Source organism: Macrotis lagotis, chromosome 8 (assembly GCF_037893015.1).
Source record: "Macrotis lagotis isolate mMagLag1 chromosome 8, bilby.v1.9.chrom.fasta, whole genome shotgun sequence".
Lineage (NCBI taxonomy): Eukaryota > Metazoa > Chordata > Mammalia > Peramelemorphia > Peramelidae > Macrotis > Macrotis lagotis.
The window spans coordinates 99,838,734-99,852,324 of record NC_133665.1 but is presented as its reverse complement, the minus strand read 5'-3'; the positions used below and the strand labels follow the sequence as shown (position 1 = coordinate 99,852,324).

Here is a 13,591-nt window from a genome sequence, read left to right as displayed (position 1 = left end):
CCATTTCTATTTAAGCTAGATACCACTGGTGTACTTTAGGCTAGATACCTTTCTTTTTTCTCTCAGCAAACAATCTTGCTTTTTATTATGGAAAAAATCAGTCTTATGCTTGATTCTTCTCTCTCACAATTTTCATTCAATTAGTTTTGTTGATTCTTTCTCCTTGATATCTCTCCAATCCCTTTATCTCCAGACATATGGTCTATGAATCACTTAATCTATTCTTCATCTAGTGGGAAAATTGATGCCAACCTTTTTGATTCACAGGGATAATTAATAAATAGATTTGACATGTACTTTGCTAAGGGTTTTACAATTATTTCATTTGATTATCACAGCAACTCTATGAGGAAAGTTCTATTCCCATTTTGCAACTGAGGAAGTGACTTAACCAGGGTCACACAGCTTTTAAGTGGCAGAAGCTGGATTTAAAATTGTAGTTTATCTGACTCCTGACCCAGCACTCTCTTTACTGCATCATCTAGCTGAGATGATGACCATGGTGCAGCAGGCTTTATGGAAGAATATAAGAAAACACTTCATTATGGAATCTCTTGCTATTCCCAAATTCAGCATGGAATACTTTGATTACTCTCTTGCATCAAGGCAGTAAAGCTTGGGTCACCAAAGACAATTCCTCAATCCAGATTGCTTCAAATTCCCACCCAACTCCTGGGACAGACCACCTTACTATGAAGGCCGGTACCCATCAGCAATGTTGCATGGGGAAATGTAACTTCCATTAGCCTAAAAGATTTCAAGCATTGAAGATTCCAGAAGGAAAAGATACCTGGTAGAAGGGAGGAGTAGAGTTTATCCCAAAAAACTAAAAGGTTTTGCTGTATCAGAAATCACATTTGATTGTGAGCATCAGTGATCAGAAGGATCTTATAGCTGAAATGATAGGTTACTAGAGGATATGAAAAGGGACTTTTGCTGAAAAGTCAAATAATTCTATTTTGACCAATACCTTTTAGTACTACATGTTATCATCTATAGATACAAAGTGAATGTGGAACCAATTTTAGAAGGGCTACTAGGTGTTTTTTTGTTTTTGTAGTTTTTACAAAAAAGTGTAATATAGGCAGGGCAGGTTTCATGCCATTTGACTACTATTTTATACTAATATATATATATATATATATATATATATATATATATAAAATCATAATTATTGGATAAGGAATGAAGCTGAATCCAGTTCTTATCCATTCTGCCCAAATAAGATTTACTTAGAGAAATTTTGGTGCCCTGGGGTAAAAAGGGATATCTAGACTTCAGATGGATGATCTTAACTCATGTATTTTCAGCCTAGACAGTTTGAGGGTGATTTTTCAATGGATCCTGGGATCCCTAAGGTCTAGAAAGTGTCCCATATGTGCTGCGATTGCCGTGGGACTCAAGCTTTCTTTAGGAGTTAATGATTAAGCCAGTTCTGCAAGGTCTCACTGGAGGAAAAGAAAGAGGGGGAAGTAAGTACTCCTGTCCCCTTCTCTTTCTCTGACCCAGATTAGGTTTGCAAGCACCAAGCCAAATTGGTGTGGTGGGTCGACTTCCCTACAATCCTAGGCCGTAAATCCTGAAAGGGAGAGCTTTATGTAGCCTAGGAAGTTCTGTATGGATCAGGTTTCTTTCCTGGACAGGAAAACTAATTTTTTTGGTCTCATCCCCTCCCCCATCTTGCCTTTTTTTTCCTTGAGAAGGCTATTTTTGAGCACCTAGTATAAGCATCTATTGAGTACTAAACAGTAATCTTTGATAAATTTTGTGAATTTTTGTTTCTTGTAATGGCATAACTTTGTATTTGTGGATATTTGTGATTTTTGCCCATATAGTGATATTTTATATAAGGTACCACATTGTCTATTTTAGATTCTTTCCTATATAACACCAGGAAAGCAAGTGAAGGGACAATTCTTACATCCCTGTAGGATCCCAGGTGACTGTTAACAGATTGGGGATATGGGCAATGTGTTCAAAATATACCGTGGCTGATTTGTTGAGGGTGACAATTTTTTTAGACTTGGGTGGTAGGAAGAGAATATAAAGGGGGCTAATAAGTTGAGTCCTTATGAGTCTGCATAGATCTTTAATTAGAAATTAACCACTATCTGTTGTTCATGATTTTGGGCAAGAAAGTATTTGTGATGTTATAATTTCACTTTTCCAGTGATAAAGATCTACTCTCTATTTTTTAAACATTTCAATTTTATTGAAATGTTTTTTAAATCACCTTCATTTCCAAACATATCAGTTCCATTTTTCTACCCAGTGAATTTTAACAAAGATATTGAGAGAAAAAAGCATTTCAACAGTATCAATCAACACACAAAACTGAGTTTGACTTCTGTGTAATGTCTGTTAACTTTGATAAAAGGAAAAAGAGGTTTATTTACTCATCTATATGGAACCAACCTTGGTCTTTATAATGAATGTCCATTTTTATTTTTTGTTCTTTTCATTTGCATTGCTATGTCATTTTATATGTTATTTTCCTGTTCCTACTCTACATTAGTTCATATAAGTCTGAAAACTCTATTTTTACAGTGCCATGGGTAGATCTGAGGGGAAGATACTGTCATAAGTGAATTTTAGTATTGCTACCATTCACCTACGACATCTAGTCATGTCAGTTTGTTAGAGTCTGCAATATGAGGTAGAAACATCAACTACTGACCTGGTACTCATTAGTTTCTGTTTTATCATCTATTTACAAAAGTCCAACCTGAGACAGCAGCTTTAGCCTAATACTAGAGTATTTGCTATCAGTTAATTATTTTACCTAATCATTATTTTACTAAACCATTGCTGTTCATTCTTTGATATGTAAATCTTTACCTTCCCCTTTGCCCTCTGTAAAATTTCAAATGTATTCAACCTGTCTTGTAATTAAAAGGCTCCATGGATTTTTTGTATACCATGAGACTATGCTCCCAGCATATAATAAATTAATTTTTAAAATGTCTTTGTTGTTAAGTGTGATTGGCAACAGTATCTATTAGCAAATTCCTGAATATTTTTTAATATCAATACAGTAGAAATACAATAGCTCGAAAACCAGCTGTTGGGAAAATACTACCTGATGCCACCATATTTGCCTAAAGCACAAGGTTGTGACTCTTCCCTCCCTATTTGAATGCTACAAGGGCCTATGTTGAGATTTGCTGTAAAGAACAGGAGGAACAAATAGCCTGGCATCATTCTGGTCCCAGAGTCCTAGGAGAATTGTGACACTTTAAGTTAAAGGTTCTCTTTGTAATCTCTCAGTAGTCCTGTAAGTCAAGAGCTAGCACCATCTCTCAAGGAAGAGTACCCCGGAGAGATTTTGTGGGATGGAAGGTCAAACAGCAGAGAGACTAGATCACAATAGTGAGTGCCTTAGGGCTTCCAGGTTAATAACTTGAAAAGTCACAGAATTATCCAGGAACAGAGGGACAACATGGAGTTACAACGGTAAATAATAGAAAAGCATGAGTCCTGAATTTGTCTCTGTGACTCATAGGGTTTCTATAGGTCTCTATTCTTGTGGAGGAAGGATCCACTGGAACAGGGAAAGGGAGTAAACCCAGTATACTCAGATGTGAGTCCTTTCTGTGTTTTTTGTCATATCACATCTGTGTTACATTTGGGGTTTTATGATCCTAAGTGCTTTTAAAAGGAGCTGATGCTACTTCCTGAAGTTCCCAGGTTACATTTGCATGGAGGCAAATGAGCCAGAAAGCATGTTCCCTCAAGAGACACTAGCCTTTTGTGTTAGGAGGGGTACCTGTGATAAAGGAGTAACAAGGATAAAAGTTACAGAATTTCAGCCAGAATTTTTCATGAAATGAGAAGAAATCCTTTTGCTCATTTGAAGGGGAGTAGAATGTTAATAAATGCAAAACATGCAAATAAGTAGAAGACTGTCTAAAGATACCAAGATGATATCCATAACAACAAAGATGAGGAAACTGGATGATAAAAAAAGAAATATGAATCTTTCAGGATTCATTTTTTACTTAAAAAAAGGCATTGATACAGTGACAGAAGCAAAACATAGGTTGGAAAAAACAACTGAAGCTCAAGAACATAAGGAAAAAAGAACTCCAGAGGGGAACTATTCTATGCTGGGCTTATGATGAATAATAATTGAAACAACACCTGGTAACCAAGATATTGGCATAATTAAGCAGCAAGAAACACTCTTTGGGGAAAGCCTGCTCTCTTTTCATTGCACTTTTTCCTGTCTCAAGGATACTGGGCTTACAGATGCAGATGAAGAATTAAAGCAGGAAAAGATTCCTGTGGGTTTAACATCTTGACTTCCAAGAATATATTGAGGCTATGTGTATTGCATATAACCCACTATTAAACTGCAATATGTGTTTCCTCTCTACATTTAGATTCTGTATATACATATTTATACAGATATGTATATTAATTGCGATCAGGATTAGATTTGTGATGCCATTGGTAAAGGGATCTCTAGAGCAAGGAAATTTCCTTGTATCAACTCAGATTGGTACTTTTTCTGCAACTTAAAGAGTTGCATCAGACACCAAGAAGCTAAGCACCTTGACCTAGGTCACCTAGAAAGTGGCAGGGTGATATTTGCCAGATCAGTTCTCTATTCGATATGCTATATTGCTTCTATGTGTGTATATATATATATATATATATACACACATATATTCATTTAATGCAAGTCATCTTTCTATTCTTTATACTTGTGAAGAAAGATTCCTTTTTTACCGGAGAGTGTTTAAGGAATTGCAAAAGCAAACTCTTAAAAGGAGATATTTTACCAGATGTTGTAGGAGAATTTGGTAGTTTCCTGTGAAGAATTCACTACTCTGACCTTGGAGTGCAGTTGTAAAAGAAAAACACAGATTTATTAAAAAGTCATTACAACACAAAAGAAAGTGAAAGATAGCTAAGAATTCCTTAAAAGCCATGTGGTTTTGGACACAGCAGTTTAACCAGACAGGCCAGTGGCTGATTAATTCAATTATTAAAAGTCAGAGATGTAAGAGAGGTAAGAGAATGAGAAATGCTCTAGTTCCTCCTTAAATACTCAGCTCAGGATCCATGGGAAGGGTGGCATTTTGGGAGTGATACTGTATTAGAGAGATTGAGGTGAGGTGAGGCCTTAAAATAAGCCCCTACTTGGTTATTTGTGACATACTATTAGTGCGTAATCTAGCACCTAACTTGATTCACTGATGAATGCATGGCCAGGGTCCAAGTAAAGGTCATGTGCAGAAAAAGATTACAAAATTTGTTTCTAATTATTATATTTTTCTATGCCCATAATTCCCTGCATCAAAACTTTTATTTTTATTTATAAACCAAATTATTAAATTATGCCCAACTCATAAAATAATTTTTCAGACTCTAAAAAAAGAAGATAGGCCTCCTAAGTTATTAAAACCAAATCTTGATTAAAAGTTAGTGTCTGATGCTTACTTCATCCCAGAATTTTTTCAAAAAGATTTATTTCATAGAATTTGCTGATTCATAAAACTAGACATGAGGGGGATCAAGAATGCTTCAATTAAATGACCATCCCCCTGACCCTTTACCCCAACCCCCTATAGCAATATACTTGTTTTGTTGGGTAAGTTATTCTTGGGCTGTAAGCCCAAGTTCTCTGTTCCTTTATTATATGATTTCATGTAAATCATATGTAATCGTGACTGTGGTTCCTTGATACTTGATACTTTTCTTTCTGGCTGCTTGCAGGATATTCTTTGTATTGTTGTTGCCTAGATGCTCTGGTTTGACTAAGAGGTTCTTGGGAGATTCATTTGGTGTTTCTTTCAGAGAGTGACCAGTGGATTCTTTCTAGTTCTAATTTACCCTATGGGTTTAAGAGATATGAGCAATTTTCTTTTAAGGTTTCTTGAAATAAAACGTCTAGGCTCTTTTTCAGTCATGACATTCAGATAATCCATTTAATGCCAAGGAAACTGGGTGGTGCTACATAAAGATGAGAGCTCTTGAAAGTGAAAAACTCACATCTAGCCTGGAGATGGAAAAGTTCAGGATTTTATTTCCCAAGCTAGCAAAGTTCACAGATGAAATTTTTTTCCTCGAGAGACAATAAGCTGTTTAAGGACAGGCTGAATAACAAAGGAAAGGAGAGAAAGGGACCCCACCACCACCACCAAGAGCTGGCTGGACACAGACTCCAGTGAGTCAGTCACGGGGAGCTGAGGTTGTAGTGCCCCTCAGCCTAGGCCCAGGGCACGTGATTCTAGCTCAGAGAGAGGAAGAAAAGAGAATGAGCTCCACTTCAGGGACCTTGCTTAAATGCATTTCCACAGTGAGTTGCTCGAGTGGTTCTTGGAGAGTGGTTTTAGGACGTGGCTCCAGGTTTATACCACAGGGCTGGTCCTCCTAAGAGTAGCTAAGACAGTAATCATTGCACAAGGTTGGCATTCTGCACATTAGTCTTTCCAGCCTGAAAAGGCAACCTTTAGTCCAACATAGCCATTTCCTGTGCCCTGCTTCACCATGATTCTTAATTATTTTTCTCCTTGATTTGTCTTCCAGACAGATCTTCCAGAGCAATTGTTTTTGCTACAAGATACCTTACATTTTCTTCTTTTTTTTAGCCTTATAAAGTCACTGACTTCTATCTAGTCTATTCCCAACAGGGAAACTGTTGCTTAGGCAAGGTTTTTGTATATCCAGTGCCAAGTTGCTAATTCCCTTTTCAGTTCTTCCATAGCTCTGAATTCTCTTCTATTCCCCGACCCCCAGCAATGGCTCTTGTTCTTTACAAAATATTTGAAACTTAAAAAAACATTTTTCAATTTTTAAAAATCCATTTTTCAAGCTCTTTCAGGAACTCTTTGAGTTTGTTTAACCTGGTTTTTCTCTTTTGCGTTTGTGTTTTTAGTGTCCCTGCCACCACAGTGGCTCATCATGATGGGTTCTTTTTTGTTTGTTTGTTTGCCCATTCTTCCATACTACTTCTGTTTCTGTCTTCTTGGAGCTTTTGAGTATTGTCTTATTTCAGCATCTCAGGGGCAGGCTAGGGATCTGAAAACATCCAGCGCTCTAAAGTGGTCCCATCTAGGACCATCTAAATCTCATTGCTCTCCCTCCTACCCCCAGGTCTGAGTTCTGAAAATTTCTGACCTGGTTTGGGTCTATGCAAGAGGAGACAGCTATTGGTTTCTCTAATAGCCAGCTGGAAAGCTCTATTGGATCAGTGCCAAAATAGTAGGCTACTTTCTGGTCTAAGATTACTTGCCTTGAATATCCCTTTGCAGGCTGGGCTGGATGTTGAGAGTGAGACCATGCTCTGAGTTTGGAGTCTGAGCTAAAACCATGGCAGCCAGTGGATTCTGAGTTTCTTTCTTTCTCTAAACACCACCCAGGGTCTCCTTACTATGGAAAAATCACCCTTGTATATAAGTCCCTTTCCCACTCTGCCCTGAATTTGTCACCCAGAACTTGGGAGTGGGCAAGAAAACTTCCAATAAGTCCCTGTCCCTATCATAATACCTTGTTATGTGTCTGGAGGGGCCCCAGTATGGACTGGACCTCTTCTTGCACTAGTGCACAACTTTCCCCAACTATCCCCTTTGTTTGCAGAACTATCTGTTTTCCTATGGAGACAACTGAGATGGACAGGTGACTTTTTTCTGGATATCCCAGTCATTGGTGCACTTTCTAAATCTTTTTTTAGAAGATATGTGCAGGTGAACCCACCACAATGCTTTCTACCATTCTGTCATCTTCCCCCACTCCACTTTTTTTCTTAATGACACAAGTAATACCTTGTGCTTCCTTGATTATATATTCTATCCATTTTTCCCTGTCAAAAAGGGATTATTAGTTTGAAATTATGAGAGAAATGAGTAAGAGTGAAATTTTTTATTAGAATAAAATTCCTCAGTTCCCTCACAAGGGGGTAGTAGAAATGGATTTGAATTAGGATCAAAATCCTGGTTCTATAACTTTCTAGATATGTGACCTTATTCAGTTATGCCTTCCACATCACAAGGTTTAGGAGTATGGCACCTCTAAAATCTAGACAACTGTGTAAATTTTTTTGCTCTCCATACTATACTTTATGAGGTATTTTCAATAACTTGTAAAATTTGTTGTATTTGGTTATAGACTCTGTGTTGGACCTGTCACCTGTAGCTTCCACAAGACTCCCCCCAAATTCCCATTTAATTTATTATACCAATTGTGACATAGGGGAACCTTGATGGGGAGCATCAAGATGCTGATAGGAAGACTGTATAGGTCCAATTTGAGATGTATAGGATCCTTACCACCAACTTTGTTCATATCTCTTCAATTTTTGTCAGACTTTATAAAGAATCTTGGAGTCTTAAATTCTGAAGGAAACTTGAGGAGTCATCATCTAACTCAGCCCCTATCTGAATAAACCACTACTCTACAATATACCCAACAAGTAATCAACCAGCCTTTGTGGTACTCTAGTGAAGAGGAGCCCAAGAGGAGCCCATTCCATTCTTGGGTAGCAACAATTGTTAGGAAGTGCTTTCTGACATCAAGCTTAAATTTGTCTCTTTGCAACTTATACCCATGACTCCTTTGCTTATTTTCTGGAATCAAAGTTCATCCCTCTTTCCCCATGACCCTTCATATCCTTGAAGACAGCCATCATGTTCTCCATCTCCACCCAAATCTTGTCTTCTCTTTAGACTAAACATCTCTTTTTCCTAAAATTGATCTTCAAGTGGTGTGAATTTGAGGCCCTTCACAATCCCAGTTGTCCTCCTCTGTAATTCTCTAATGTTCTTCCTGAAGTAGTATTTTTAAAATATTATAATGTTCTTATCCAATATATTTTGTGGATTTGGTCCTTTTTGGAAAATTTGTGAGTTGGAAAATTATACAGATTAATTTTACATGTGGAAAGATATTTCATAAAATTCAGAGTTCTTAGGGATCATAGGAAAAACCCAAACCAAGGGTTTCTAACCTAAATTCTGTGGACTTTTACATATATATGGAAGTGATTGCTTTTCAATATAACTATAGATTCCTGTGTATTTTATTTTACACGTTTAAAAAGATTAATCTAAGGAGTTCATAGCCTTTATTAGATTACCAATGGAGTCCATGACACAGAAAAAGTTACAAGATGCTGTTTGACCTAAGCCAAGCTGTTCAGTTTAAAAATAAGAAACTGAGAACCAGAGTGATTAGGTATCTTGAGTAAAATAGTTGCTGTCTGTTGTTGTGGTTGAGTCATTTCAGTTGTGTCCAACTCGTTGTAATCCTATATTGGTGTTTTCTTGGTGAAGATAGTGAAGTGGTTTGCCATTTCCTTCCCCAGCTAATTTTACAGATGAGGAAACTGAGGCAAACAGGGTTAGGTGATTTGCCCAGCATTACACATTTAGAAAGTTTTCGCACCAAAAACCATATCCTCCAACTCCAAATCCAATTCTCTTTACACTATATAAGGCCATATTTCTCAGTTTAACCAGAAAAGCACAGATCTTGGAGTGATGAGTTGGCATTCCAGTTTGGCCACTAAATTGTTTCCTAACTCTGAATGAATCCCTTAATTTTCTTCTTCCTTCTTCTTTTCTTAATGCAATGTCGAACACCAATAGATGCATACTTGCTAATGCAGTAAAATAGTACCCTTCCTCTTTCTTTTTTTGCAAATAGCTTGGGAAATACAGAGATTAACAATATAAGAGATACATTTTCCAGCATCAGGTACACAGGTGATCTGGTATGGTGGGTTAGAAAGATCTGTGACTGCTTTTCAGGGAGATCTATGTAGATTCCTAGAGTCTCCTGTAGAGACTACCTTTTTTTGAAGACCACACAAATTAGAATCAAAGAATTTGAGGGATCCAGGGAGAGGTGAAATCACCCAGGGAGATCACATATCAACCATATTGATGGCAACTATCCTTCTACTAGGACAGACAGTATATAATAGTGATAAGAAATGTGGGGAAAATAAATATCTTCCTTGTTATAAGGGATTTGGCTTGGCTTCCCCCCACCCCAAAGAAAAAGTTAGCCATGCTTTGCCCAGGACAAAGACTGTTGATAACTTGTAACTCATATTTCCATATCACCCCAAGATTTACAAAATAATTTAATCTCTTCATAACAGCCTAAGCTTTAGATTAGATTAATTTTTAGAGTAGTTATTGAAACCCTGTCTCGCAGTATTTAGGGGGTTATTTTATTTTGTCTCCTTATCCTTATAGCCTTTTCAAGTTGAAGAATTTGCCATCAGTGTGGTACCTGACCTTGAGCCATGTTCATTCTCAGTGAAGACATTTGATAACATGGCTAAAAACATCATACTAAAAAGTATGGGAGCAAGGACACATCCTTGTTTTACTCCATTAGTGACTGGGAAATCTTGAGATCATTGTCCACTGTCCAGAACCCTGGGCATGTTTGCCCTCATGGAACTGACATACAATACTGATGAACTTCTCTGGGCATTCAAATTTTGACATAATTTTCCATAAGCCCTCATGACTAACAGTGTCAAAGGACTTGGTCAGATCTAAAACTGTTGTATAGAGATTTCTGTTCTGTTCCTGGCATTTTTCCTGGAGTTGTTGGGCAGCAAATACCATATTAATGGTTCCTCTACCCTTTCTAAAACCCACACTGACTCTCAGGGAGGTGACCATCTTCCAGGATAAGCCTATTGAGAAGGACTCTGGCAAGATTATTACCAGCAATGACTAAAAAGAGAAATTTGTCACAGGACAGTCGATTTCCTTTACCTTTATAGAGATGGACAATGGAGGCATCCTTGAATTCTTGGGAGATAACCTCTTCATGCCATATAACCTGAAAAATTTCAGTCAGTTTTTGGATGAGCAGTGTACCCCACACCTTGTAGATCTCAGCTGGAATAGAATTAGCACCAGGTGCTTTGCCTTATGGAATTAAATGCTGCCTTCTTAGGAATGGATGAACTATCTTGCTGGTAAACCCTGTGGAGTGTCATTTTTTTCATTTAGCAACTTCTGTATTTCCCCATCATTTTCATCAAACTAGTCTTGGTGACTCTGGGTGTTCTGGCCTAGATGAGCAAATACAGTGGAATACACCAGAGCTCTGAAAGTTGCACACTCCTTTTCTACTCCCCTGTTGCCAACTGTGTGATGGCTCAATTTTCCCTCCAAGTTAGTAATAAACTGTCTATCTCTTCTCCTTATAATCACATAGTCTAATGCCAATGTTTGCTACGAGGGTGCATCCAGGAAGTTTTATTGCATTTAGGTAAATGAAAGACAATGTTTATGATGAGAAGGTCATGAGATGCGCAAGTAGTAAGTGATCATTGCTGTTGCTGTTTCAAACTCCATTTCTCCCAAGGATTCCCTGTCATGTCTGAGCCTACTCTAGCATTAAAGTCACCAGAATTATAAGCTTGTCTTCTTTTAGTACATTGATGATAAAGGTTTCCAGTTATTCATAAATTTTTTCCTTAACTTCATCAGTGTTTGTCATGGTGGGAGCATAGGCACTGATGATGGTGGCATGGCATATTCCTAGAAGTAATCTCATTGTCATGAGTCTGTCATTCATTCCTTTTAGTAGGTATTCAGGAATGTTGACTAGATTACTTTTGATTGCAAAACCTACCCCAGCTTCACAGCAATCCCCTTCACTGCAGCCACTCCAGAAATACATAATATCCAGCTCCAATTTCTGTAAACTGACCTCCATTTGCCAGCCATGTTTCAACCAGGGCTGCTATTTCAATATGATACCTGCTCAGTTCTCTTGAAATAATAGCAATTAGTCTTTCAGGTCTATTGGATCTTGTTGTCTATGAGTGTGCACATGTTCCATGCACCAATGGTAAGTCAAATCTTCTTTGAAGAAGTTTTTGTAGATTTTTTTTTTTGTGCCTTAACCACACTGGGATCCCCACCTGCTGTGGTAATTAGGCTAGGATTGGGTAAGCAGACAATTTTTAGGGCACCTTTTCTAACTCCTTCCTCATATCAGAAGGTGAGCTTTGCGGTCCTTAAAAGGGCTGCCCAGTTACCCAGGGGGCTGCCAAATCCCACTGCTACTTCAGTGGTGGAACCACCCTTTGGCCTGGGTGCAGGGTTGTGACTACAGCTCCCAGTATATCGGCACCTGTTACTTCATCACTTGCTTGTGGCTACAGGACTTTGAAGAATAGTTATGAATGATGTCTTTTGTTGTGTGGGTAAATGGATTTAAGTGAGGTACAGCTGCACAAAGTCATCTGCCTAACTCTCTCCCAAACTATCACAACTGGTGATGCCTCTAAATGCAGTGGATGGCCTTGGCTTCATCTGAAAACTATTTTTTCATATCTGTTGATCATTTATCAATTGGGGAATGATATATTATAAATTTGACTCAGTTCTCTATATGTTTTAGAAATGAGTCCTTTATTAGAAACTCTAGCTGTAAAAATTGTTTCCAAAATTTCCTTGCTCCTTTTAATCTTGATTGCATTGGTTTTATTTATGCAAAAACTTTTCAGTTTTAAGCAAAATTATCCATTTTTCAATTTATAATCTTCTCTCTTATATGGTCATAAAGTCCTCCCCTCTCCAGACATCTGACAAATAAAATATTCCTTATGGTATCACCTTTTATATCTAAATCCTGTACCCATTTCAACCTTATCTTGGCAGGGTGTGAGATGTTGGTCTGTGCTTAGAATCTGGGGTGTAAGGTGTGTTCAAAGAAGACTAGTACCTTGATGTGAATGCTGCTGAATCCTCTTCAGGGCTGCTTTTCACCTCTGATGTCCACCTGAGCTACCTAATACTCAACTGTGGTTCCAAGAAACTGTAGTATGCACAGTGGCCAAACCCAGGTAAACCATTTCAGCAGGTGGGCTAAATAACTGAGGGAGTCTCAAACTCATTGTTGAGAGGTGTGTGTTGGGTGTCTACCTCAAACATATGAAGTCTTCCACTGGTGGAAAGGGAGGAGGGAAAAAAAAGTCATATCAATGGCCATGAGCTCAGCTGAAGCAGGTGCTATAGAGCCAGAAAGAGTCAAGAAACAGTCAATATGTTGTTTCATGCCTGACAACTTCAGGAAAAATTCCAGGAACAGAGCAGAGGTCTCTATACAACATTTGTAGATCTGACCAAGGCCTTTGATACTGTCAGTTGTGAAGGTTCTTGGAAAATTATGTCAAAATTTGGTTGTCTGGAGAAGTTCATCAGCATTGTATGTCAATTTCACGATGGCATGCATGCCCAGGTTCTGGTTAATGGACGATGCTCTCGAGATTTCCCCATCACCAATGGAGTAAAGCAAGGATGTGAACTTGCTCCCATACTTTTTAGTATGATGTTTGCAGCCATGTTATCCATTTCCTTCACTGAGGATAAACATGGCCTCAAGGTCAGTTACTGCACTGATAGCAAATTCTTTACTTTGAACAGGCTACAAGCCAATACCAAAGTAGAGGAAGTGTTGGTACATGATCTTCTGTTTGCAGATGATTATGTACTCATTGCAATCTCTGAAGCTGAGATGCAACAAAGTAGGGATTGATTCTCTGCTGCTTGTGCTAATTTTAGTCTAATAATCAACACCAAGAAAACACAGGTGCTCCATCAGCCAGCAC

General features: G+C 38.0%; 1 protein-coding gene across 3 annotated transcripts in view; it reads left to right on the top strand.

Annotated features, from left to right (window-relative positions):
• LOC141495888 (tubulin delta chain-like) overlaps window positions 1-13,591 on the top strand; it is an 87,829-nt gene that overhangs the window by 24,155 nt on the left and 50,083 nt on the right. For 2 of the 3 annotated variants that reach the window (XM_074197742.1, XM_074197741.1), the window contains exon 2: window positions 12,642-12,826. The exons of the other annotated variant lie outside the window; for it this stretch is intronic. The gene's annotated coding sequence lies outside the window, so the exon portion shown is untranslated. The remainder of the gene's footprint in view (window positions 1-12,641; window positions 12,827-13,591) is intronic. 3 annotated transcript variants of the gene reach the window in all.